The sequence below is a fragment of the Bos mutus genome, chromosome 18 (genome assembly GCF_027580195.1).
Source record: "Bos mutus isolate GX-2022 chromosome 18, NWIPB_WYAK_1.1, whole genome shotgun sequence".
Lineage (NCBI taxonomy): Eukaryota > Metazoa > Chordata > Mammalia > Artiodactyla > Bovidae > Bos > Bos mutus.
In genome coordinates this window covers 12,343,277-12,367,552 of record NC_091634.1, presented here as the reverse complement: position 1 = coordinate 12,367,552, position 24,276 = coordinate 12,343,277, and the positions used below count along the sequence as shown (strand labels likewise).

The 24,276-nt window shown below is 44.4% G+C and overlaps 1 pseudogene; it reads right to left on the bottom strand.

The window, feature by feature from the left end:
* Nucleotides 1-2,851: 2,851 nt before the first annotated feature.
* Nucleotides 2,852-22,990, bottom strand: LOC102288061 (small ribosomal subunit protein eS26-like; annotated as a pseudogene).
* Between the last annotated feature and the right edge of the window lie 1,286 nt (nucleotides 22,991-24,276).

The following is a 24,276-nucleotide window of genomic DNA, read 5'->3' as shown; positions in this document are numbered from 1 at the left end:
ATAATCATTCCTCAGTCCATTCAGTCTTATGTAACTAATTCTTGATCTTTGGTTAGTAGTTTTATGAAGCCATCGGTTTCTTCATTAGAGTTCTGTAAATTCGTACCCAGCTCAAAGGTATGGTCTGAAAGTTTATCAGCAGTTTGTTCTTGTCAAAAAGTCCTTCCTATGAACTTTCTTGAAGATGTAGCATTTTTTCAAATGCATGAGAGTAAAATGTTAACTGTCTGTAAATGACAAAAGACTTAAAATGGCATGGTAAAGATCTGACTATAATGTAATTGACAAAGAAAATTTGGTTATTTCTGTGATACACATTTTAATGTAATAACTAGAATTATGAATGATGACATTAATACTAACATATAACAGATTTTAGGAATTCCATATAATTTTAGAACACACATTATTAACATTTACCCATGCAATATGACCTAAGTAGGTTATCACTTATTTGACAATGGTTCCCATGTAATTTTATGTACCAAATAAGCCAATTAATTTAATATCTCTCTGAGATGTTTCAGGGGCCCTCTGAAAATCTCAAGGTTACTTAGATAATAAGGGGATTTCATTTAGAATTTTATTTGAGAAAGTTTGATGGATATATCAAAAGGTTTTAAAACACTTGGTCAAGTTGAATCATAGGTCACTGTGAAACAATGCTAATTTGCTTAACCAACATGACAATCAGTTCAGTTCAGTTCAGTTCAGTGGCTCAGTCATGTCTGACTCTTTGCAACCCCATGGGCTGCAGCACACCAGGTTTCTCCGTCCTTTGGTATCTCCCAGAGTTTGCCTGAACTCACTGTTGAGTCAGTGATGCGATCCAACCATCTCATCCTCTGTTGCCCCCTTCTCCTCCTGCCTTCAATCTTTCCCAGCATCAGGGTATTTTGCAATGAGTCGGCTCTTCACATCAGGCGGTCAAAGTATTGGAGCTAGCTTCAGTTTTAGTATTAGTCCCTCCAATGAATATTCAGGACTGATCTCCTTTAGGATTGACTAGTTTGATCTCCTTGCAGTCCAAGGGACTCTCAAAAGTCTTCTCCAACACCACAGTTCAAAAGCATCAATTCTTCGGCAAACATGACAATAAAATATTTCAAAAGCAAATACAGGAAGTTACAACAGATTACTTAAAAGGTTAAAAAAAACAACAACTTCACAATCTGTTATCAAAAGCAGATCAATACTCAAGAAAACTTTGTCCTCTTAACAGAGCAAAAAGACAAAGTTTAATTTTGCATTAGCTTACTCGTTAACTTAAATTCATTTTCATCTTAGCCAGTCCTGGCCACACTTAAAATTCCTTTCTAAAGATTCCTTTTTTCTCACAAAAACAAACCTTTTACATCTTTCTATGTCCATTTTAGTTTATCCTTTATTTTCTTTCTCATTTAGAAATAACCAGCTTTAGGACAAAATTACTTTCTTTCCCTTAACAAATTCCATTTCCATTCTTTGTACTTTTTTTTGGTCTTACACATGAAGATGTTTTCTTTATTAACTTTGTAGTAATTTTAATTGCATATGTTAATTAGAATCCTTGACCTTTAAGATACTTAAATTCTAGTGCAAATTAAGAAGTAAGCAATTTTACATTAAGAAGTAAGCTAATTTTACATTCAGTTCAGTTCAGTCACTCAGTCGTGTCCGACTCTTTGTGACCCCATGAGTCGCAGCACGCCAGGACTCCCTGTCCATCACCAACCCCAGAGTTCACTCAGACCCAAGTCCATCGAGTCAGTGATGCCATCCAGCCATCTCATCCTCTGTCATCCCCTTCTCCTCCTGCCCCCAATCCCTCCCAGCATCAGAGTCTTTTCCAATGAGTCAACTCTTCGCATGAGGTGGCCAAAATACTGCAGTTTCAGCTTTAGCATCATTCCTTCCAAAGAAATCCCAGGGCTGATCTCCTTCAGAATGGACTGGTTGGATCTCCTTGCAGTCCAAGGGACAACACCACAGTTCAAAAGCATCAATTCTTCGGCGCTCAGCCTTCTTCACAGTCCAACTCTCACATCCATACATGACCACTGGAAAAACCATAGCCTTGACTAGATGAACCTTTGTTGGCAAAGTAATGTCTCTGCTTTTGAATATGCTATCTAGGTTGGTCATAACTTTCCTTCCAAGGAATAAGCATCTTTTAATTCATGGCTGCAATCACCATCTGCAGTGATTTTGGAGCCCAGAAAAATAAAGTCTGACACTGTTTCCACTGTTTCCCCATCTATTTCCTATGAAGTGATGGGACCGGATGCCATGATCTTCGTTTTCTGAATGTTGAGCTTTAAGCCAACTTTTTCACTCTCCACTTCCACTTTCATCAAGAGGCTTTTGAGTTCCTCTTCACTTTCTGCCATAAGGGTGGTGTCATCTGCATATTTGAGGTTATTGATATTTCTCCCGGCAATCTTGATTCCAGCTTGTGTTTCTTCATTAGCATTCTGTAAATTAGCAAACTCATAAATACCATTTATAGCTTCCTAAAACATGTGCTTTCTTATAGAAACTTTCTCAGTGTGGCACCAAGTATATTTACCAGTAGTCCTAAATATCTTCATTTTCTCTGTAAAAAGAATCCCTCACTCTGCTAGCTTCCTCCCCATTTTTAAGACACCAACTTAAGCCATTTGCCAGGCTGAATTAATCAAACACAGATGCCCTAATTCCTCACCCCCACCCCTAAGCTATGCAAACTGGGGAGACCAAAGACAGAAATAAGATGTTACAAAGCCTACTCCATCTGGCAACATATATTCAACATGCAACATAAAGTATAATTTCTATTTTATTGTCTTTTCAGAGAAACCAATATTTCTTCAGTCTTTAAGGACTTGGATCCTTACATGGGCTTTGGTGGAGGACGTGGGGCAGCACCCGAGGGTCTAAATCAGGGTGAAGGTGTTCGGTCCTTCCGGGCTTCCCGAGAGCGATTCCTGACAACCTTGCTGTGAATGGCACAACTCACGCAGCAATGTAGTTTCACATACAGCTTGGGAAGCACATAAGTGTCGAAAACACTCGCTTCAGAAATGTCCCTGACAGCTGCGGCCTCTACGATGTTCCGAATGACCAACTTCTTAATGGCCTTATCCTTGGGCACGCATCGGGCACAGTTGGTGCAGCGAATAGGCTGCACATGGCCGCAGCCCTTTTTTTGCACGACCGTTGTTCCTTCTTTTCTTGGTCTTCTTGGAAGCGCAGAGGCGAGAGAGCGAGAACAAGGTCTTTAATGGGAGAAGGAAGTTCTTGAAGTAGTATTTGTAATATCTTCTTGTTCTTTGTTTAATTCATCCCTCAAGGGATTATCAACTACAAATTGGCTATCAACATTAGCCATCTGCCTCTGCAAAGACTGAATCCTGTGCTGCTGCAGCTGTCGACATTTGATGCACTTTGAAATGAGTTAAGTGTGGAGGATGAGGCACTCTATGCTCCAGGGAAGCTGGTGGAACAAATCTTTACATAGTTTGATGTTTTCAGGAGCTCATTTGATTATCCCAATCTTTGCATCTTCTCATATCTAGCGAAACACCAGATCCCTTCATGGTTACATCAGCTCCTTGGGACTAGCAGAAAACCTTTTGTAAAATAAGTGCTTGATTGCATTGAACTCCCCTTTCACCAAAATCATATATATTGACCTTCTCCCACTACCTCTTTGGAACTACTATAGTTTCTCGGAGCTATTTGGGATGCAGTCCTCCCAGGCTGCAGTCCTCATTTTGCCCCAAATAACACTTAACTCACAATTCTCATGTTGTGCATCTTTTTCACTCAGCAGGATCCTCTTCCTGTCCAGTCTTCTTATTTTGACTAATCAAATACTTTACATCCAAAATTTTATACTTTACCAAAAGACTGTGCTGATCCTCTGGAATTTTACTAAAATTTTTGCACTTACTTTTATGCCAATTAAACAGAGGTCTTTTACAAACTAGTTTTGGTAATACCATTCAGAGATAGAAAAAAATATTATATCTATAATGCACACAAATAGACATATAGACAGACATAACCACAGATCTCAACTTTCATTTTAAAACTTTAGTCATGAATTTTAAAAATAGAAATAAAAATGAAACTTTAGTCATGGATCAGATACAATATAAAATTAACTCGTTTATAAATCAGATCAGATCAGTCGCTCAGTCCTGTCCGACTCTTTGCGACCCCATGAACCGCAGCACGCCAAGACTCCCTGTCCCTCACCAACTCCCGGAGTTCACTCAGACTCACGTCCATCGAGTCAGTGATGCCATCCAGCCATCTCATCCTCTGTCATCCCCTTCTCCTCCTGCCCCCAATCCCTCCCCAGCATCAGAGTCTTTTCCAATGAGTCAACTCTTCGCATGAGGTGGCCAAAGTACTGCAGTTTCAGCTTTAGCATCATTCCTTCCAAAGAAATCCCAGGGCTGATCTCCTTCAGAATGGACTGGTTGGATCTCCTTGCAGTCCAAGGGACAACACCACAGTTCAAAAGCATCAATTCTTCGGCGCTCAGCCTTCTTCACAGTCCAACTCTCACATCCATACATGACCACTGGAAAAACCATAGCCTTGACTAGACGAACCTTTGTTGGCAAAGTAATGTCTCTGCTTTTGAATATGCTATCTAGGTTGGTCATAACTTTCCTTCCAAGGAATAAGTGTCTTTTAATTCATGGTTGCAGTCACCATCTGCAGTGATTTTGGAGCCCAGAAAAATAAAGTCTGACACTGTTTCCACTGCTTCCCCATCTATTTCCCATGAAGTGATGGGACTGGATGCCATGATCTTCATTTTCTGAATGTTGAGCTTTAAGCCAACTTTTTCACTCTCCACTTTCACTTTCATCAAGAGACTTTTGAGTTCCTCTTCACTTTCTGCCATAAGGGTGGTGTCATCTGCATATTTGAGATTATTGATATTTCTCCCGGCAATCTTGATTCCAGCTTGTGCTTCTTCCAGTCCAGGGTTTCTCATGATGTACTCTGCATATAAGTTAAATAAACAGGGTGACAATATACAGCCTTGACGAACTCCTTTTCCTATTTGGAACCAGTCTGTTGTTCCATGTCCAGTTCTAACTGTTGCTTCCTGACCTGCATACAAATTTCTCAAGAGGCAGATCAGGTGTTCTGGTATTCCCATCTCTTTCAGAATTTTCCACAGTTTATTGTGATCCACACAGTCAGAGGCTTTGGCATAGTCAATAAAGCAGAAATAGATGTTTTTCTGGAACTCTCTTGCTTTTTCCATGATCCAGCGGATGTTGGCAATTTGATCTCTGGTTCCTCTGCCTTTTCTAAAACCAGCTTGAACATCAGGAAGTTCACGGTTCACATATTGCTGAAGCCTGGCTTGGAGAATTTTGAGCATTACTTTACTAGCATTTGACATGAGTGCAATTGTGTGGTAGTTTGAGCATTCTTTGGCATTGCCTTTCTTTGGGATTGGAATGAAAACTGACCTTTTCCAGTCCTGAGGCCACTGCTGAGTTTTCCAAATTTGCTGGCATGTTGAGTGCAGCACTTTCATAGCATCATCTTTCAGGATTTGGAATAGCTCAACTGGAATTCCATCACCCCACTAGCTTTGTTCGTAGTGATGCTTTCTAAGGCCCACTTGACTTCACATTCCAGGATGTCTGGCTCTAGGTCAGTGACACACCATCATGATTATCTGGGTCGTGAAGATCTTTTTTGTACAGTTCTTCTGTGTATTCTTGCCATCTCTTCTTAATATCTTCTGCTTCTGTTAGATCCATACCATTTCTGTCTTTTATCGAGCTCATCTTTGCATGAAATGTTCCTTTGGTATCTCTGATTTTCTTGAAGAGATCCCTAGTCTTTCCCATTCTGTTGTTTTCCTCTATTTCTTTGCATTGATTGCTGAAGAAAGCTTTCTTATCTCTTCTTGAGATATGTTAGGTTTGCTCACTCTGAAGGCTAAAGTCTTGTACTGTTTTGTGGAGAAGACACTTAAAATTTTGAGTTTTAAAAGGTCTATTTTTTCAGTTTTAAGAATTATCTCTCTTATTAAAAAAAAAGTCTTTATTTATTTGACTGTGCTGTACGCAGGATCTTTGCTGCAGCAGGCAGGATCTTCAGTTTAGTTGCAACATGTGGGATATAGTTCTTTGACTAAGGATGGAACCTGGACTCCCTGCATTGGAAGCACAGTCTTAACCATGGGACCACCAGGGAAGTCCTGGAATTATCACTTACATAAAAGTTCCTTGAGAAAAGCAGGCAGAACATTTACATCCCAAAGGCACCTGAAGAGGAATGCAAGCTCCTCTTAGGATTCTTATGGAGTCCAAGCTCACTCTGCTTGCCACAATAGGCCAACGAATCCAAGAGACACAGTGTTGAGGCAAGGAATAGGACTTTATTCAGAAAGCTGGCTGACCAAGAAGACAGCAGACTGACATCTCAAAATAACCATCCTGTCAGGGTCTGGATGCCAGGTTTGTTTATGAATTAGAAGATGGGGCGGGGAGGTGAGGAAACAAAGTGGAAAAGGCCATTAGTCTTGCAAATATCTCCTAGTGTTAGTCACTCAGTTGTGTCTTGACTCCCTGTGACCCTGTGGACTGCAGCCTGCCCAGCTCCTCTGTCCATGGAATTCTCCAGGCAAGAACACTGGAGTGGGTAGCCATTCCCTTCCTCAGGGGATCTTCCTGACCCTGGGATCAAACCTGAGTCAGGTTAGGTTTTAGGTGTCCAACTCTTTGCATTCCCATGGACTGTAGCCTGCCAAGCTTCTCTGTCCATGGAATTCTCCAGGCAAGAATACTGGAGTGGGTAGCTGTCCCCTTCTCCAGGGGACCTTCCCAACCCAGGAATCGAACTGGGGTCTCCTGCATTTCCGGGGGATTCTTTACCAGCTAAGTACCAGGGAAGCCCTGGTAAAGAATACCAGGGTCAGGGTTAAGTCAAAGAGACAGGTCTAGCATGGAAAAGTCAATACTGACTCTTCCATCTTACAGGACTTCTGTTCCCTTAGAGTCAGAATTTTGCGGGAGGCGGGGGAATAGTTTTTTCAAGCGGGCTTTCTCTAGAGTTTACACAGAGCAAACAATCTTAGAATGACAAAAGAGCCCCATCTTGGCCATTTCACAGTGAGATCTCCTATAACATAGCATTCTCATTTAAGCAAGTACTTTCAAGTATAAGCTCCACGTTTGTGCATGTACCTGGCTGGAGTGTTATTAATAGCTATGAAGGTTGACTCTCTGGTGCCCTTTTTTTTAATGATTTGGAGGCCTTGTTTCCTATTTCAGGGTCAGTTTGTCAGGAAAAGAATACTATTGCAAACGGTGTGATGGGCCATTGTGTTGTTTGTGAACTTAACCCCTCTTACGCAAGTCACCCTGGAGTTGTTTCAACTCTTTTTTTTTTTTTTTTTTTTGTGAGTTCCTCTATTGACTTCTTACTATGTCTCAGACATTCAGCTTTTCAATCTTTAGCTATTTAATGCTTTTGACAATCCTCTGATATATTGATAGATTCTGTTTTCTGCCCCATATTCTTCAAACAGGAAAACAAGTATAAGTGGTTAAATGAGATGGCCCCCAGATTGAGTATCTTCTAAGTGGAGATACTTTGGTGGTAAAATGGACAGGATTTGGTGGTAAGGCGCATACAAGGGAAGATGTGGGGAAGATGAGGCTGGAGCTGGGATGGTGGCTGGGACAATGGGTGGATGGGAAATTCCCAGATACACAAAGGGCTGGGGTTGCTCTGATCTTGCTGCTATTCCAGACAAGCAGGTTGGGGGCTGAAGCACCCTCATTTGGGAGGAAAGCCGTCCAGAGGAATTGATGTGTGCAGGGAAGAGCCAATTCTAACTCCATGTTGGAAGTGTTCCTTTAACTTGCTTTATGTTGCTTTTGTTATTATAATCATGTATAATGGCCTGCCTTAGGGAACCCTTCCCCTCTGCTTGACTTGTAGGGGTAGAATGCCTGTGTTCAGCTCATAGTGAGATCATCTGACCCTGCCTACCTGTGAATGGCTTCAGGAAAGAGGAGACTGACACATTCCCCTGCCCGAAGTTTGCCATTCTAGGAGATACAGGCAAGATTAATGGGCTTTTTACCTTGTTTCTTCACCTTCCTTCACTTCTGTTCTATGAAAGAACCTGGCATCCAGATCCCGTAAGATGGTTATTTTGACACATCAGTCAGCCAGCTTCTCAGCTGGTTTTCCAAATAAGAGTGAGCCTGGACTCAGTAATAGATGCACCTGGAAGGGTGGGTGCAATGCTGAGGGATCTTAGAATCTCAGGATAATAGTTAATGTTGACAGAGTTTTTCTTAGTCCAAACTAGCTTCACACTGAGCAATTTACATTCATGAAATTACATGATTGAACCCTTTCATCTTCTGAGTCAGCTATCCCTGTCCTCTAGATGAAGAAACAGCTCAGACAGGGGTGGTGGTCTCTGGTCAGGGTTAGAATGCAGGAGAGATGGATTTGACCCCAGGTCCACCCAGCTCCAAAACCCTCAAACAGGACTTCCCTGGTGGTCCAGTGGTTAAAACTCCATGCTTCCCAGTGCTTCTACGTCACGGAGCACAGGTTCAGTCCCCAGTCAGGGAAATAAGATCCAACATGCCACGTGGCAAAAAAAAAAAAAAAAAAATTAGCAAAAAAACCCTCAAACAATAAGCCTTCCTTGCAATGATGCCAATGTTAACATTTCTGACCGAAACGTTCATAATGACAAGAATGCTCTTATCAGAGAGCCTGCTGTGATGTGAGTCAGCACTGCCTGACAGTTTGACAGGCCAAGCCTTATGTCATTTCACCCCCACTTCACAGAGGAAAATCGAGGCTCAAGGTCGCCATACAGCAGAGATGTGGCTTGAACGCAAGCTGTTTTTGCCTCCAAAGTCTATCCTAGAGCTCCTCACTTATACTAATTTTTGAAAATGAAGGAACTGGGACTTCCCTGGTGGTCCAGTGGTTAAAACTTCACACTTCCAATGCAAGGGCCAGGATTCGACCCCTGGTCAAGGAACTAGATCCCACATGCTGCAACTAACAGTTCACGTGCCGAAACTAAAGATCCCACATGCATATATGTGTGCTAAGTCGCTTCAGTCGTGTCCGACACCGTACGACCCCGTGGACTGTAGCCCACAAGGTTCCACTCTCTATGGATTCTCCAGGCGAGAATACTGGAATGAGCTGCCATGCTGTCGTCCAGGGGATCTTCCCAACCCAGGGATGGAACCTGCATCTCTTAAGTCTCCTGCATTGGCAGGCGGGTTCTTTACCACCAGCACCACCATACCACAACAAAGATACCGCATGCTGCAACTAAGACCCAGCACAGCCAAATAAATAAATAAATACTTCTTTTAAAAAGAAGAGAAGGTCAGAGAAGGAAGGGTCTCATGCAAGTTTCCCCAGCAAAATGCAGCCAAAGAAAGGGCTGCAGTGAGGAAGAGGAGGTGGGAAGTCTGAATAAGAGACCTGTGTTTGCAGACATTCCTGTGCATAACTCTTTCATGCCCTGCTTGACAACGCTATAAACAAAGCAGGCATGGGCCCTTAACCTCCTGAGGAATTCTTTTAGAACTATTCTGCTGCCTCTCCCACTCTGTGTACTCTGCCTGCCAAGGCATGTGTGTCCTTCAGGTCAAGCCCAGAATGGCCCCAGGTACTTCTCTCTGACTTCTGAAGAGGAACCTAGCCCTGCCTGACCAAGGTTCTCACCAAGCCCTTTCCCCTTATTGCACCTCAATTTCTCCAGCTGTAAAGAGAGATCATATGGGGTCCATACATGGGGGAGTCGATTTGAAATCGCTCTCCTGAATCCAAAGCTGTGTGACCTTGGACAAATGTCTTGGCCTCTCTGCCTCTGTTTCCTTATCTATAAAATGAAATGAGAAAAGTACTCATTGCACAGCGTGGTTTTGAAGCCTCCATGAGGATGTGGGTATATTAATACTAAGTTTGGCAGTCAAGTTGCTTAAAAATTTTTACCTCTGGGACTTCCCTGGTGGTCCAGTGGCTAAGACTCCATGCTCCCCATTCAGGGAGCCCAGTTCCATCCCAGGTCAGGGAACTGGATCCTCATGCCTCAACTAAGAGGATTGACTAGTTTATCTCCTTGCAGCCCAAGAGACTCTCAAGAGTCTTCTCCAGCACCACAGTTCAAAAGCATCAATTCTTCAGTGCTCAGACTTCTTAATGGTCCAGCTCTCACATCTATACATGACTACGGGGAAAACTGTAGTTCTCTGTTCAGATCTTTGGCAGCAAAGTGATGTCTCTGGTTTTTAATACGCTGTCTAGGTTTGTCATAGCTTTCCTTCCAAGGAGCAAGCGTCTTTTAATGATGGCTGCAGTCACCATCCACAGTAACCAACATAGGTGCCTCTAATCCTCTTCTCTGAGGGTTAATTCTCCACCTTGTCTTCCTTGTCTAGCCTGAAGGGAGTGTAGAAGAGATTTCCCTCCTGGGGTTGTGCTGCTTTATTTCTTCTTGTTCACGGATCTTAAAATTGCCTCGATCGACCACAGACTGGGGCTTCCTTGCTGGCTCAGTTGATAAAGATTCTAGCTGCAATGCACGAGACCCTGCTTCGACCCCTGGGGCGTGCTTCAATTCTTGGGAAGGAAACCAAGTCCCCCTAAAACTGAGTTCCCTTACCACATTTATGATTTAATTCCTCTTTCCAAGACTTTCTTCCCTTGCGTGTCTCCTCAAGCCTCAGTCCCATCCTCACCCCCTCTAACCTCAATCCTGTGCTGTTGTTGCTGTTCCATTGCCAAGTTGTGTCTGACTCTTTGCGACCCCATGGGCTGGAGCGCACCAGGGCTCTCTGTCCCTCCCCATCTCCCAGAGTCTGCCTGACTGAACACTGCTGCTGCTACTGCTAAGTCACTTCAGTCGTGTCTGACTCTGTGTGACCCCAGAGATGGTAGCCCACCAGGCTCCCCCGTCCCTGGGATTCTCCAGGCAAGAACACTGGACTGGGTTGCCATTTCCTCCTCCAATGCATGAAAGTGAGAAGTGAAAGTGAAGTCGCTCAGTTGTGTCCAACTCTTAGCAACCCCATGGTCTGCAGCCCACCAGGCTCCTCCATCCATGGGATTTTCCAGGCAAGAGTACTGGAGTGGGGTGCCATTGCCTTCTCCAACACTACTTCACCACAACAATCAGATGACTAAGATTGCTGTTGTCATATCATTAGTGCACTAAAACTGCTCTTAAAGATATACTATAAGCTCAGGTGGTTTCCCCAGGGCAAAATGAACTCAGGGATCCCTAAGCCATGGGCTACTTGGCCAAATAATTGTTAACTGAAGATATCCTGATTCCTGGAACTATGATAAAGAAAGATCAGAAGATGATGCTCAATCTTTTCTGTCAATCTTCCTCTTTAAAATATCCTTAACTTGAAGACCAGGTTCAAGTGGATCTGAGGTTTGTCTCCCAGTTCCTTGCTTGCTGTCCTACAAATGCATGCATGTTAAGTCTCTCAGTCATGCCTGACTCTTTGCGACCCCATGGACTGTAGCCCACTAGGCTCCTCTGTCCATGGGATTTCCCAGACAAGAATACTGGAGTGGGTTGCCATTCCCTTCTCCAGGGGGTTTTCCCTACCCAGGGATCGAACCTGAGTCTCCCACATTGCAGGGAGATTTTTTTTTTACCATCTGAGCCACCAGGAAAGCCCCACAAATAAAGCTTTACTTTGTTGCAAACACCTGCTATCAGAGGTTGACTTTCTCTGCTGTGGGCATATTAGCCCTCACTCAGTTACAGAACTCCACAGAGCTTGTCGGTAATACCAGAAATCTTGACAACTCCTGGTTCTTGAATCTAAGCTCAGGGCCAATGGGGTGCCTTTGTGTTCATCAGAAAAAGGCTCTCCCTCTAGATGGAAGCAAGATCTCATCTGGGCAGAGCCATACCTCAAAGTGCAAAGTTTGGCGAGCAATGCTTTCTTGGGAAAAACAAAACAAAACAAAACTGCCCTCCTGTGGTTGGATGCAGCTCTGCTTCAAGGTGTGTGACTTGGCAGGTGAAGTGTAAGCAGGCTGCATTTGCTGCTCACTCCGTGTGCAGGGAACAGCCTGCACAGCCACACACCCATTCACTGTTTGGACCCCACCCTGGAGGGTGTGCCTCTCAGCAACAGTCATCAGAGTGCTAGACACCTGATGGAGTCAACGGAGCTGGTCATCTATAGACAAATGTCAGCCATGTTACTGACTGTAGATGGGACCTAAGGTATCCATCAGAACATTTCCAAGAAGAAAGCCCAGGACTCCCCTGGTGGTACAGTGGATAAGAATCTGCCTGCCAATGCAAGGGACATGGGTTCAACCCCTGGTCCAGGAAGATTCCACATGCTGCACAGCAGCTAAGCCTGTGCACCACAGCTCCTGAGCCTGTGCCCCTAAAGCCTGTGCTCTGCAACGAAGAGTAGCCCCTACTCGCTGAAACCAGAGAGAGCCTGTGTGCAGCACCAAAGAGCCAACACCACCAAAAATAAATAAATAAATAAGATAAGAAGGCCCAGAGAAGGTCTATATTAATGTAAAGGCCAAGTTGCTATAACTGTAAGATCCTAAAATACAATGGTTTAAGTAAAACAGAAGGTTCTCATTCTCTTTCGTGACCCTCCTGAAGTAGGCATGTTGTCTAAGATGGCAGGTGGCTCCCCTCCATGTGGTCAGTCAGGGACACAGCTTCCTTCAGTCTTGTTGCTGAGATCACTAGCATCAACATCACCTGAAACCCGTTAAAAATGCAGATTCTCAGGCCAGACCCTGGACCCACTGGATCAGAAACCCTGGGAGTGGGTCAGCGACCTGCGTTTCAACAAGGATTCCCACTGACCTTGATGGACAATTAAGGTGGAGGTGTTCATGGTCAAAGGGAGGGTTTTGTACTTCTTGAATCACCCCTTCCTATCCAGGAGGTGGCCAGGATGGAGGTGCTCTGGCTGTTCAAAGACCTCAGGTCCAGAAGAAACTTGACTTCTGGGCATGCAAGGTGGTTTAAGAGGAGGAGGGTGGCTAGACTAGCATAATAGTTAGTGGTTTAGATTCTGGAGACAAGCTGCTACTGCTGCTGCTAAGTCACTTCAGTCGTGTCCAACTCTGTGTGACCCCATAGACGTCAGCCCACCAGGCTCTCCTGCCCCTGGGATTCTCCAGGCAAGAACACTGGAGTGGGTTGCCATTTCCTTCTCCAATGCATGAAAGTGAAAAAGTGAAAGTGAAGTCGTTCAGTCGTGTCTGACTCTTAGCGACCCTATGGACTGCAGTCCACCAGGCTCCTCCATCCATGGGATTTTCCAGGCAAGAGTGCTGGAGTGGGGTGCCATAGCTGCCTGCGTTTAAATACCAAAGTTGCTGTGGTACCAGCTGTGTGACCTTCAGCAAGTAACTTTACCTCTCTGAGCCTCAGTACCTTCTCCTATAATACAGGGATCATTGCTAATATTAATATCTGTCTCATGATGTCACTATGGGAATCACAGTGTTACTATGTGCCCTACACATAATAAGCTCTCAAAATGTTAGCTTAATCATCTCAGTATCTTAATAAAAGCTGCTTTTTATTTTATTTTATTTTGGCCATCCTGTGAAGCTCATGGGATCTTTAGTTTCCTGACCAGGGATTGAACCTAGGCCCCAGCAGTGAAAGTGCCAAGTCCTAAACATTGGAAACCAGGGAATTCCCAAACGCTGCTATTTATTCCGTGTAGCATCATATTGAATCTTCATGATACTATTGTGAGAAGTATGTTTTACATATAGATATTCATTTTATAAAGGAGAAAATTGAGGGGCAGACTGGTGAGATAACATAGGTTACAGGTAATAGAATGGTAATTCTAACTCAGGTCAGATTCTTACAGACTCAAATGTAAATCGCCTCTCAAAAAATCTGGGGGAGGGGGATATTTGCCATCCAATTAAAATAAATAAAAGTTTTTTAAAAATTAAAAAATGGAGGGGGGAGTGGATTTCTAAAACTTCCTGTCTTATAGGAAGACTGTGTTGTTTGTGGCTGGAGGGCTGATCTGTAATAGCAATTCATGCCAGGAACTTCTCTGACAGTTCAGTGGTTAAGACTCCACACTTCCAATGCAGGGGTCTTGGGTTTGATCCCTGGTCAGGGGACTAAGATCCCACATGCTGTGAAGCCAAGCAACAACAACAATGAAAGGACTGCATGTGGTAAGGCTAGGGGAGAAATCTCTCACTTTGTTTGTAACCTCTCCAGATTCTCCCAATCACTTGGGCAGATGGACAGTCCCCTAAGGAGAGATGAGAAACACTGCCCAGGGCCAGATCCAGCCCCAGAAAGAGGTGCCTGGAAAGGTATGCACCAGACAATGCATCAGACACTTTACATCACTGTCACTGAACCAGCCTATTACTGTCCCCACTTTAGAAATAAATAAAACAAAATGCAGAGATAGTAAATGTCCAAGATCTTAGCCAGGAAGCAACAGAGTGGAAGTCATTCTCAGAGCTGAGCGTCTCTTGCGCCTGACTCCCTATGAAGCTGTGAGACAGCGCCACCTGGTGGTGTTCTGTTGGAACTGCTTCTGGAGGAAGAGAGAACAAGATAAAAAGGGGCTATTACAGAGGACGACAGAGGGTAAGATGGTTGGATGGCATCACTGACTCAATGAACATGAGTCTGAGCAAGGTCCGGGAGATGGGGAAGCACTGGGCAGCCTGGTGTGCTGAAGTCCATGGGATCGCAAAGAGTGGAACACGGCTGAGCAACAACGACAGTTCAGTTCAGTTCAGTCGCTCAGTCGTGTCCCACTCTTTGCGACCCCATGAATTGCAGCACGCCAGGATTCCCTGTCCATCACCAACTCCCGGAGTTTACTCAGACTCACGTCCATTGAGTCGGTGATGCCATTCAGCCATCTTATCCTTTGTGGTCCCCTTCTCCTCCTGCCCCCAATCCCTCCCAGCATTAGAGTCTTTTCCAATGAGTCAACTCTTCGCATGAGGTGGCCAAAATATTGGAGTTTCAGCTTTAGCATCAGTCCTTCCAATGAACACCCAGGACTGATCTCCTTCAGAATGGACTGGTTGGATCTCCTTGCAGTCCAAGGGACTCTCAAGAGTCTTCTCCAACACCACAGTTCAAAAGCATCAATTCTTTGGCGCTCAGCTTTCTTCACAGTCCAACTCTCACAGCCATACATGACCACTGGAAAAACCATAGCCTTGACTAGATGGACCTTTGTTGGCAAAGTAATGTCTCTGCTTTTGAATATGCTATCTAGGTTGGTCATAACTTTCCTTCCAAGGAGCAAGTGTCTTTTAATTTCATGGCTGCAGTCACCATCTGCAGTGATTTTGGAGCCCCCACAAATAAAGTCTGACACTGTTTCCACTGTTTCCCCATCTATTTCCCATGAAGTGATGGGACCGGACGCCATGATCTTCGTTTTCTGAATATTGAGCTTTAAGCCAACTTTTTCACTCTCCTCTTCCACTTTCATCAAGAGGCTTTTTAGTTCCTCTTCACTTTCTGCCATAAATAGTTAATATATAGCATTTAAAATGGGCTAGGCACTGATCTAAATGGCTTACTTAGATTCCATTCAAATAACTTGTTTAATACCTCCTCCTAACAGACCTTCAAGGCAGTTAATTAATAATAATTTCCACCCTTCTCCACTTTTATTTTATTCTTCTTTCTTTGGGAAAAAAAATCTTACTATGGAGCATTCAGGCATACCCAAAACTGGATGATGGGGCTTCCTTGGTGGTTCAGTGGTAAGGAATCCGCCTGCGAATGCAGGACACACAGTTTGATCTCTGATCTGGGAAGATTCCACATGCCACTGAGCAACTAAGCCCATGCACCACAGCTAGTGAGTCTGAGCTCTAGAGCCCAGGAGCCACAACCACTGAGCCCACGAGCCACAGCTGCTGAAGCTCTTGCACCCTAGGGCCCATGCTCCGCAACAAGAGAAGTCACCGCAATGAGAAGCCTGTGCACTGCAGCCAGAGAGTAGCCACCAGCCCACCACAACTAAGGAAAAACCCGAGAAGCAAAGGGGACCCAGCCCAGCCGAAAATACATAAATAAATTGATATATTTTTTTAAAAAACTGGTGATGATGTATCCATCATCCTGGTTCAACAATGATCAACTCATGGCCAATCTTGTTTCATCCATACTCTCAACAATCCCCTCCTCCTACACCCCGCCAAATCAGAATTACTTTGAAGCAAAGTCCAGACGTTGTATCGTTCTCACTGGTAAATACTTCCGATTATGTATTCCTAAAAGTGTCCCCATCTTTTTGTTGAGGAATCTGATCAAGGCCACTTTGCTGGATCACCCCCAGGGGTCTGGTTTCAGGGCTTTTGCCACTGGCTGTTGTGATGCCTCTGGAGTGTGGATCACTCAGACAACAGCACAACTCAGCCTCAGCCACTTTTATTTTTCTTTTTGGCCTTGTGGCTTCTGGGATCTTAGTTCCCCAATCAGAGATTGAACTCAGGCCCTCGGCAGTGAAAGCACACCGGGAGGACCAGGGATTCCCCAACTTCTTTTTTCAAAGTTGTCAATTGATTCTCAAATTGACAAAGTTGGAATATAAAGAGTAGAGATGAAAGTATTGTATCAGTGTTAACTTAACATCACTAAACTTGATAACCAGACTGCAGCTGTATGAGAAAACATCTCTGTTCTTAGGAAATATACACTGAAATATTTAGGAGTAAAAGGCCATGTTGTGTGCAGTCATGTATCCTGAATGATTCAGGAAAATGTTAGATAGATATGAGACAAAGAGAGAGAGGAGAGTCAAATGATATTGGAAATGAAATAAAATTTTAACCCGATGCTAATCTGGATAAAGAGCCACCAAATGGATGTTATTTGAATTATATTCATTTTTGAAACTTTTCTGTACATTTAAAACTGTATTGCCCCCAAAGTTTTAAAATTTAGAAAAAGAATGCATACTACATATCACACGTGGCTCCATTTAGGTGAAGGGTTGTTTAAATCTAATAAAAGGACTTTCATCCAGAATTTATTAAGAGCTCTCAAAACTCAGTAATGAGAGAACGTATAACCCAATTTAAAAGTGGACAAACAATTTGAATTTAGGTGAAATTTTGAAACAGGCAAAAGTACTCTAGATAAAGTCAGAACAGTGGTTCCACTCAGTGGCTATCACTGAGAAAGGGCAGGACAGAGAGGTCCAGGGTACCAAAAAATTCTTTATCTGTTATGAACATGTCTCATTAAGCTGTCCACTTAAAAGCTTTGTTTGCACTTTACTGTATGTAAATTATACCTACATAAAAATGAAGGCAATAATAATAATAAAGGCAAAAGACCAAAACAGGTACATTGCCACAGTCATAAAATCAATTCCTATAAAGCAAGAAAAATGAATGAACTGCAGTTTCACACAATAAAAAGGATGAGAGAATTCCCTGACGGTCCAGTGGTTAGGACTCCTCACTCTCACTGCCCCGGGGCCTGGGTTCAATCCTTGGTTGGGGAACTAAGATCCCACAAGCTCCACCCATGGCCAAAAAGTTTTAAAAATTAAATTAAGTTAAAAATGTGTTCTCTTTAACAACAACAGCAACAGGAAAGAATCTCAAAAACATAACTTTGATAGTGGAACTATATGTAACCTTGTTCTCTATTTTCCAAGTCTCCTGTAAATTTGTTATCATATTTTTTTTAAAGTTAAAAGAAAAAAAAAAACATAACTTTAAGCAAAGAAAATACAAAACTATATGTACTAAATGTTTTATTTATGCAAAGTTCCACAAAAACAGGCAGGTAAGTAGCCCTACTTAGGAGGTAAAAGGCTAAACACACTAAAACTCCATGAACGTCAGGAAAATGCTTTTCTTTGGGAAGAGAGAGGCAGGAGTCATGGGGAGGGCCAGTAGAGGGGTATCAGGGATGCAGGCTACGTTCTGTCTCTTAACCTGGGTTTTCACTTTTTAACAATTCATTGGGCAGATACTCATTTGTTGTGGGTACTTTTTCATATGTATTGAAACAAAATATACATAATTTTCCATCACATCTAAATCATGACAGACTAAGGCATAAATCTGATAAAATATGTGTAAGACCTGTACACTGAAAACCACCTAATATTAGTAGGGTAACTGAGTAAGACTGAATCAATGAGACATACGTCATGTTCAAGAATCAGATGAATCAAGATTGCTGAAGTGTCAGTGCTCCACTGATCTGTAGAATAAAGAATTCTGAACACAATCAAAATCCCATCAAGCTTTATTTTTTGTCGAATATTTCATATTTTTGTCAAGCTGAGATGAAAACATCCCCTGGAGAAGAGAATGGCAACTCACTCCAGTATTCTTGCCTGGAGAATCCCATGGATGGAGGAGCCTGGGGGACTACAGTCCATAGGGTCACAAAGAAAAGAAATATATAACTGCTTCCACTTTTCCCCCTTCAATTTGCCATGACATGATGGGACTGGAAGCCATTTGTTGTTATTGTTCAGTCGCTGAGTCGTGTCCAACTCTGCGACCCCATGGACAGCAGCACACCAGGCTTCCCTGTTCTTCACTATTTCCTGGAATTTGCTCAAACTCATACCCATTGAGTTGCTGATGCCACTGAGTTACTATCTCGTCCTCTGTCATCCGCTTCTCCTCCTGCCTTCATTCTTTCCCAGCATCTGGGTCTTTTCCAGTGAGTCAGTTCTTTGCATCAGATGGCCAAAGTATTGGAGATTCAGCTTCAGCGTCAGTCCTTCCAATGAATATTCAGGACTGATTTCCTTCAGGATGGACGGGTTGGATCTCCTTGCAGTCCACAGGACTCTCCAACACCACAGTTCAAAAGCATCAATTCTTCAGCGCTCAGCCTTCTTCACAGTCCAACTCTCACATCCATACATGACCACTGGAAAAACCATAGCTTTGAGTAGACGGACCTTTGTCAGCAATGTAATGTCTGCTTTTTAATATGCTGTCTGGGTTGGTCATAGCTTTTCTTCCAAGGAGCAGGCATCTTTTAATTTCATGGCTGTAGTCGCCGTGATTTTGGAGTCCAAGAAAATAAAGTCTGTCACTGTTTCCATTGTTTCCCATCTATTTGCCACGAAGTGACGGAACTGGATGCCATGATCTTAGTTTTATTTCACACCACACCCAAAATTAACTTAAAACGAATCATAGTACAAGCATGTATGAAATATGATACAGCCATATGATTCTGATGCATAAGTAGATATAGATGATACACTGAAGATAAAGCAAATAGATAAGAATCAAGATCTTCAGCTTAAGAGGAGGGGAGCCCCCAAAGTACAGTTTTATTTTTAAAAAGCAAAATAAATGCTTGATTCTTCCCTTTATATATATCAACTTTCCCCCAAAATGAATTTATTCCTCAGTATCCTTCCAAAGTGACCCATGAGGTTTTTAGTCTCATGACGATTCACTGATATGCTTGATCACAGTGAAAGTTTCCTGGTTATGTCAAAATCTGGGGATCAAATACTGGCCAGTGCTTAGAAAAGTAAACAAACAAAAGATAAAGCTGTTATCAATATTAAGAAAAACGCCTGCAGGAGAAAGAACATGTAGCTATAAGTCATTACATGGCCCAGCTGTGAACTCTATTACACAGTCCTGATAATGTAAAACCCAATGTTGATTTAAGAAGAAACGGTGATAAACTCAACAGAGGAACTGAAGGGAGGAAGAGAGTGAGTGCAGAGGGAAGTTCTAGCCAAAGGAATCCCATGATTTGATTCCTGAAGGAATTCTCTAAGAGACTGAGGTCTCTGGATCTGCTCCGTCCCAGAGCAGGACGCTGAATAACAGCCCCCTCCCCCAAAGATGGGCTTCCCAGGGTAGCTCAAAAGGTAAAGAATTTGCCTGCAATGCAAGAGACTGGGGTTAGATCCCTGGCTTGGGAAAATCCCCTGGAGGAGGAAATGGCAACCCACTGCAGTATTCTTGCCTGGAGAATTCCACAGACAGAGAAGCCTGGTGGGCTACAGTCCATGGGGTTGCAAAGTTGGACATGACTGAGCAACTTTCACTTTCCCCAAAAGATGCCCCTGCCCTCATACTCAAAATGTGCTCCCCTTACCTGCTAAAAAAGACTTTGCAGGTGTGATTAAATTAAGGATCTTGAGATGGGTAGATTATTCTGGATTCTTCTGGTGGCCCATTGTAATCACAGTGGTCCTTATAAGGGGTGACAGAAGGGTCAGAGTCAGAGACGGAGATTGCAATAACAGAAACAGATATTACCTGATGCAGCCATGAGCCAAGGACCATGGGCAGCCTCTAGGTTCTGGAAGAGGCAGGGGACAGATTCTCCCCTAGAGCTGCCAGACAGAAGCAACTTAGTGGACACTTTGATTTTAAACCCCTGAGACTCACTTCATTTTTTTTTTTTAAACTCTGTCATTATCCTCATCCTATTTTTCTTTAATCTATCAGATTTTTTCTTTTTTATTCTTTTATAGTGAGAAATGGAGTATCTCCTACCATATCAGTACTGTATCAGCAAACAAGGATGTCACAGTCATCAGGGATTTCAGCCCTCCAATAGGAGCCAGCAAGCCCTAAGGGCATGCAGGAAGGAGAGGAATACCTGCCATTTAGCAGCCAAAAACTGCTAGTTTTTCCAGTGGTCATGTATGGATGTGAGAGTTGGACCATAAAGAAAGCTGAGCACCAAAGGATTAGTGCTTTTGAACTGTGGTGTTGGAGAAGACTCTTGAGAGTCCCTTGGACTGCAAGGAGATCCAACCAGTCCATTCTGAAGGAGATCAGCCCTGGGATTTCTTTGGAAGGAATGATCCTAAAGCTGAAACTCCAGTACTTCGGCCACCTCATGCGAAGAGTTGACTCATTGGAAAAGACTCTGATGCTGGGAGGGATTTGGGGCAGGAGGAGAAGGGGACGACAGAGGATGAGATGGCTGGATGGCATCACCGACTTGATGCACAAGAGTTTGAGCAAGCTCCAGGAGTTGGTGATGAACAGGGAAGCTTGGCATGCTGCAATCCATGGGGCTGCAAAGAGTCCGAAACGACTGAGCAACTGAACTGAGCAGCCATCAGACTGCAGCCACACCCTACGATGAGCCCCAGGACAGCTCAAGATGTGAAACACAGGATACTGGCCCTAAGATAGCTGAGGTGCATATGAAAGGAACGATTTCATTGAGCCTGGACTCTTGCACCTTCCCATACAAAGAAAAGTGCTAAATTACTTAACTTAGGATATCTGGTTTTCTTTAATTAACAATAATCTTTTAATGTGCTCTTTGTTGCAAAACTTTGATATAATCTGGGCCCTTTCCTCACCTCCTTAGAGTAGTTCTCTCAGGGTTACTTGAGATGCTGCCTCCTAGGAAGCCCTCCCTGATCCCCACTACTCCCAGGCTGGGGCAGGCACATTTTGTGGATTCCCACAGTCCCCGGTACCTTCCCCATACGGGGTCTGACCCCTCTGCCTATACCACCCCCGTCCCAGCCCAGACCACACTGGGCAGTCAGCGTGACTGATCTGACTACCCGACTAGAGGGCAAAGCTGTCTATGTTACCACTGTGACCCCAGCATGGCCCAGCCAGGCCTGAGCACAGAGCTAGCTGGCATCCACTCTGGAGTTAAGAGGGGGAGACTGGGGTTCACTGGGGCCTCTAGCCCTAGGCACAGACAGAATGCCCTTCTGCATCCTGGCCCTTTGGCTCTCCTCCAGCCAATTATTCTGGAAGCTGGGCACGTGTGTGTGTTTAGCCACTAAGCCACGTCCAACTCTTTGCAACCCCATGGTCTATAGCCCGCCAGGCTCCTCTGTCCATGGGATTTCCCAGGCAAGAATACTCTAGTGGGTTGCCATTTCCTTCTCCTCTGGAAGCTGGGGCATATTGAAATAACACGTAGCCCTAAATGCAGGTGGAATTTACTTGAAATTTGGAGACCAAGTGGAATGTGACATTTCCAAAGTAACACTGGGAGCCAGTGACCTCCTGTCCCTGGGCAGGGCTTTCTGTCAGCTATCTAAGGGTGAGTCTCCTTTGGTAGAAAGATAGAAAATAGTGGAACCAGTCCACACGGGTTCCGGCAACAAATCTGAGAACATGAGTAACCTCTTAGGTGTTTCCCGGGCTTGAAGGCTAAGCCTGGGGGCTGAAATGGTCAGGGCCAGGGAATGAGGAGTTGAAGGGATTCTTTCCCTGCAGTCTTTGAGATTTTTTTTTTTTTTTTTTTTTTGGCCAAGCTACACAGTTCACTAGACCGTCAGGGAACTCCCGGTGTTTTGAGATTTTTGAGTTTATAATCATCTGCTACTTGTGTAACTGAATTTCTGTAGAAAACGGTGGTGGAGACTGCTTTGGGCTGTTGTGAGATCCGAGGGCCACACCTGACGCGGACGCGCACCCAGAACGACACAGCAGTGAGCGGTATATCACGTACGCTGCCTGCCGGGATCGGCCGTCAGTCCTTTTCCAAATGAGAAACTGAACTAGAGGGAGGTTTTTAGCTGGCCTGCCCGAGGTTACACAGCTTCTCAAGGTCGGTGCCGGGATTTGAACCCAGGAACCCTCACCGGGCAATAGGTACGGGTATCCCTCGCAGGTTCCAGCTCCCTCCAGTCTCGGGGTCTCTCCCGAGTCTCTGGTCAGCTCCCTTCTCCAGCTCACGACGCTCACGTCCGGTGACTGGTAGGGAGGAGAGCGCCCCCTGGTGGAAGTCCTGTGTGACGGCAGAAGAAGCTAGTGGGAGTGGACGGGGGGTGTCGCAGTGCGCGGTCGTACCCGATAGGGAGGGTGGGCATCAGCGGGGGCTCACTCCTTTATTTCATCATAGTCCAGGACAACTAGTCTGTACCAGGCAGGTTCTGGAGTAGGGATGGAGGAATAGGGAAAGAACAGCCCCAAACAGCAGATACCTACGTGACCTTGAGCAGGTCACCTTGACTTTCTTCTGCCCCAGTTTCTTCATCCGATGTCGATGACACCTCTCTTAAGGCATTAAGGAGTGATAATAAGATTCATGCCTTTTCTAGGAGGAGCCCAAAGGAGATTCCTTAACCCAGGCTGGGGTGGGGAGTAAAGGGTCTGGGTTTACTATTTTCTTGCTTGTTTAGTCACTAAGTCACATCCGACCCTTTTGTGACCCCATGGACTGTAGCCCTCCAGGCTCCTCTATCCATGGAATTTTTCAGGCAAGAATATTGCAGTGGGTTGCCATTTCCTTCTCCAGGGGATCTTCCCCACCCGGGGATCCAACTGCTGAGCCACCAGTGAAAGAAACTGAAACTGAAAGTTGCCCAGTCCTGGCAGACTCTTTGCCATCTCTACAGAGTCCATGGAATTCTCCAGGACAGAATACTGGAATGGGTAGCTGTTCCCTTCTCCAGGGGATCTTTCCAACCCAGGGATCAAACCCAGTCTCCCACATTGCGGGCAGATTCTTTACCAGCCGAGCCACCAGGGAAGCCCCAAATCCCTGGCAGGTAGGTATAATTATGAGCCCCATTTACAGATGGGGAAAACCGCAAGGTTAAAATACCTTGCTAGAATCACACAGAAAGCTGTGGCAGTGGCAAAACAGAGACTTGAATTCAGGTATTTCTGTTCTCAAAAGTTTCCAAACTGGAGGTTCCAGCCCTTCAAAGCTCACACTCCAGCCTCCAGCCCATCTACTCGGACTCTTCCTGTTCCTTTTGAATGCAAAACCACTCCATACCATCCTAGCCCGCCCCTCCCACTCCCTACTCCCACCCCCCAACCCCACCCCAACTCGACCAACTGGCCAAACCACATACTTTCATCAGCCAAGCCTAAGAAAGAAAGAAAGCGCTAAATCGTGTTTGACTCTTGTGATCTCACGAACTGCAGCCCGCAGGGCTCCTCTGTCCGTGGGATTCTCCAGGCAAGAATACTGGAGTGGGTTGCCATTTCCTTCAGAGAATTCCAAAGCCAGCTGCTGAGACTGTACACTTTCATCCCACTTATGTCTGTGTCTTCCTGGTCGGTTGTTGCTGGGTGGGGAAGATGAACCCTGCCCCTGCCCTGGACCCTGTCCAACTCTGGGCTTCGAACACAACCAGCATCAGATAAATCATCAAAGATGGGTAATTTAAAGAGTCTCTGGGACTTCCCTGGCTTTCCAGTGGTTAAGACTCTGTGTTTCCACTGCAGGGGGGTGCAGGTTCAATCACTGGTCAGAGAAGATCCCATGTGCGATGTGGCAAGATCAAAAAATCATAATTTTTTTAAAAATAA